We start from the raw sequence: 4,048 nt of genomic DNA, 5'->3' as shown, positions 1-4,048 counted from the left end.
TTGGCCACATTTTCCTGAAGCCAGAATGGAGCTTACTCTGCTTGCTTTTGCAATAACTTCTACCTGTTTCTGTAGTTGATGTTGCTGAACGAGTTTTTCTAAATTTAAAGCATAAATTTAACTGCTGCTAACTTCCATTCAGCACCTGTAAAGAAATTTCAAGGATATAAGCTGATTTATTTTACTATGTTCTTGCCTCAACTCTGAACACACTAGTTCCTTTTTGAATCACTGCACTGTGCACAATTCTTTCAGTGGACAGAGAATCCAGGGGGATCATGAATGGAGAGGTCCTGGGTGATTACCTCAAGTTTTGGTTTGGAGACAAGATGCTTCATGGTTGTGTGTGATCATTTCTGTCCCAGGTTTTCCCATCCCCAATCTTGCTCTTTTGGAGTTTCTTTCTGATATTTCAAGTTTATTTTTTCATCTTCATAAATATTTATTTGAAGTCAAATAACATTTTAAAAAATAATTTTTATTTCTAATTACAGTTGATATACAACATTATGTTAGTTTCAGGTTTACAATATAGTATTAGACATTTATATATCCTATGAAGTGATCACCCCAATAAATTTAGTGCCAATCTGACACCATATGTAGTTATTGAAATATTATTGACTGTATTCCCTATGCTGCACTCCATATCCCCATGATTGTATTGTAACTATCAGTTTGTAAATCTTAATGCCTTCCCTTTTTTCACCCACTCCATTACCCCCCTCCCACCTGGCAACCATCAAAATGTTCTCTGTATCTGTGAATTTGTTTCTGTTTTGTTTGTTTGTTTTGTTTAGACTCCATGTATATGTGAAATCATATTGCATTTGTCTTTCTCTGACTCATTTCACTCAGCATAATAACCTGTAGGTTCATCATGTTGTTGCAGATGGCAAGATTTCATCCTTTTTTTCTTATGTCTGATTCATATTTCATTGAATATATGCACCACTTCTTTATTCATCTATTCATGGACACTTATGTTGCTTCCATATCTTGGCTATTGTAAATACTGCTGCAGTGAACATATGGATGCATATGTCTCTTTGAATTAGTGTTTTGAATTTCTTTGGGTAAGTACCCAGAAATGGAACTGCTGGGTCCTTTTTTGTCTCTTATTATAGCCCTTGTTTTAAGGTCTGGTATAAGCATTGCTGAGTTGTTTTTCTTTTTTTAAATTTTCATGAAATATCTTTTTCCATCCTTTTACTTTTGGTCTCTGTGTGTTTTTTGATCTGAAGTGAGTCTTTTGTAAACAGCATATGTAAGGGTATTGTCTTCATATCCATCAACCACCTTGTAACTTTTTGTTGAAGCATTTAACTGTTTACATTTATAGTAATTGTTGATAGATTTGTAGTTATTGCCATTTTATTATTTTCATATTTTTGATCTTTTTATTCTTTCCTATTCTTCAAGAAATTCCTTTAACATTTCTTGTAATACTGGTTTGGTGGTGATGAACTCCTTTTGCTTTTTCTTGTTTGGAAAGCTATTTATCTGTCCTTTGATTCTAAATGACAGCTTCTGGGTAGAGTAATTTTGGTCATAGGTCTTTGCTTTTTATCACTTCAAATATTTTGTGCCAATCCTTCCTGGCCTGCAAAGTTTGTGTTGAGAAATCAATTGACGGTCCTATGGGAGCTCCCGTGTAGGTAACTAACTGCTTTTCTCTTGCTGCTTTTAGGATTCTCCCTTTGTTGCTTTTCTAGATCTGGTCAGCAGAAGGTACCATCATGGGGGTTGACATCTGCCACAGCAAAGACTGAAAGGTTTGGCTCAAGGAGCCCAAGAGCCAGACCATCTACCTAAGGCTGTTGGTCAAGCTATACAGGTTTATGGACAGATGAGTCAACTCCACCTTCAGCCAAATGGTGCTGAAGAGATTATTCATAGGTTGCAGCAATGGGTTGCCTCCATCCCTTTCCTGGATGATCCAGAAGATGAAGCTTCCTGGTCATGAAGGCAAAACCACTGTGTTTATAGGAACTATAACTGATGATGTGTATATCCAGGAGGTGCCCAACCTGAAAGTGTGTTCACTTTGTGTGAGCCTCTGTGCTCAGAGCTGCATCCTGAAGGCCAGTGGCAAGATCCTCACCTTTGACCAGCTGGCTCTGGACACCCCCAAGGGCTGTGGCACCATCTTTCTTTGTAGTCCTTGCAAGGGCAGAGAAGTGTATAGGCATTTTGACAAGGCCCCATGAACCTTTCACAGCCACACAAAAATCTATGTACATCCAACAGCCAGAAGTCTGAGCCCACAAGAGGCCCATGGGCTAACTGCAGCTATAAAAACTAAACTCAGATTTTACCTTGTTATTAAAAGATTTTGGATGCTGAAAAAAAAGATTTTCTCTTTATCCTTAACTTTAGCATTTTAATTATGATATATCTTGCTGTGGGTCTCTTTGGGTTCATTATATTTGGGACTCACTGTGCTTCCTGGGCTTGTATGTCTATTTTCTGTGCCAGGTTAGAGTAGTTTTCCATCATTATTTCCTTAAATAAGTGTTCAGTTCCTTGCTCTCTCTCTTCTCCTATAGTACCCCATGATGTGAATATTGTTACACTTAATGTTGTCCCAGAGGTCCCTTAAACCACCCTAATTTTTTTTGGATTCTTTTTTCATTTTTGCTGCCTTGATTAGGTGTTTTCTGCTACCTTATCTTCCAAATCACTGATTTGATCCTCTGCTTCATCTACTCTATTGTTGATTCTTTGTAATGTATTCCTCATTTCAGTGATTGCATCCTTCATTTCTTTTTTTTAATATATTTTATTGATTATGCTATTACAGTTGTCCCATTTCCCCCTTCACTCCCCTCCACCCTGTGCCCCCTCTCCCACCCACATTCCCCCCCTCTAGCTCATGTCCATGTGTCATAAGTTCTTTAGCTTCTACATTTCCCATACTATTCTTGCCCTCCCCTATCTATTTTCAACCTACATTCTATGCTACTTATTCTCTATACCTTTTCCCCCTCTCTCCTCCTCCCACCCCTACTGCTAGCCCCCCCCTCTTGTGCCCTCTATTTCTGTGGTTCTGTTCCTATTCTAGTTGTTTACTTAGTTTCTTTTGGTTTTGCTTTAGGTGTGGTTGTTAATAATTGTGAGTTTTCTGTCCTTTTACTATACATGTCTTTTCTTTATCTTCTTTTCTTAGATAAGTCCCTTTAGCATTTCATAAAGTAAGGGCTTGGTGATGATGAACTCCTTTAATTTGACCTTATCTGAAAAGCACTTTATCTTCTCTTCCATTCTAAATGAGAGCTTTGCTGGATAGAGCAATCTGGGATGTAGGTCCTTGTCTCTCATGACTTGGAATATTTCTTTCCAGCTCCTTCTTGCCTGTAAGGTCTCTTTTGAGAAATCAGCTGACAGTCTCATGGGAACTCCTTTGTAGGTTACTGTCACCTTATCTCTTGCTGCTTCTAGGATTCTCTCCTTCGTTTTTACCTTGGCTAATGTAATTATGATGTGCCTTGGTGTGTTTCTTCTTGGGTCCAACTTCTTTGGGGCTCTCTGCGCTCCTTGGATTTCTTGGAAGACTGTTCCCTTTGCCAGTTTGGGGAAGTTCTCCTTTATTATTTGTTCAAATAACTTTTCCACTTGTTAGTCCTCCCCTTCTGGTACCCCTATAATTCGGATGTTGGAACGTTTAAAGGTGTCCTCGATGGTCTTAAGCTTTTCTTCGATTTTTTGAATTCTTATTTCATCATGCTCTCCTGCTTGGTTGATTCTATCTTCCTTCTGGTCCACTGTGTTGTTTTGAGACTCAGATTCCTTCCTTTCACAATTGGCTCTCCTCCGTGTGTCTTCCTGCATCCCTTTTATGGTAATCTGCATTTTTTTCATGTAATTTGGATCCAAAATCAACCAGTTCTGTGAGCTTCCTGATCACCAGTGTTTTGAACTGTGCATCTGATAGATTGGCTATTTCTTGGTCACTCAAAAGGATGAGTCCTGGGGGACTGATCTGTTCTGCTGGAAACATATCTTATGTCTTTCCCTATCTCTCCTATTATTTTATTTATTTATTTAT

The 4,048-nt window shown here is 38.4% G+C and overlaps 1 pseudogene; it reads left to right on the top strand.

Moving 5' to 3' along the window:
- Positions 1 to 1,504: 1,504 nt before the first annotated feature.
- Positions 1,505 to 2,396, top strand: LOC114492076 (annotated as a pseudogene).
- Positions 2,397 to 4,048: the final 1,652 nt, after the last annotated feature.

The sequence above is a fragment of the Phyllostomus discolor genome, chromosome 1 (genome assembly GCF_004126475.2).
Source record: "Phyllostomus discolor isolate MPI-MPIP mPhyDis1 chromosome 1, mPhyDis1.pri.v3, whole genome shotgun sequence".
Classification (NCBI taxonomy): Eukaryota; Metazoa; Chordata; class Mammalia; order Chiroptera; family Phyllostomidae; genus Phyllostomus; species Phyllostomus discolor.
Note: the sequence above shows the minus strand (reverse complement) of the source record. Positions and strands in the feature narration are given on the sequence as shown.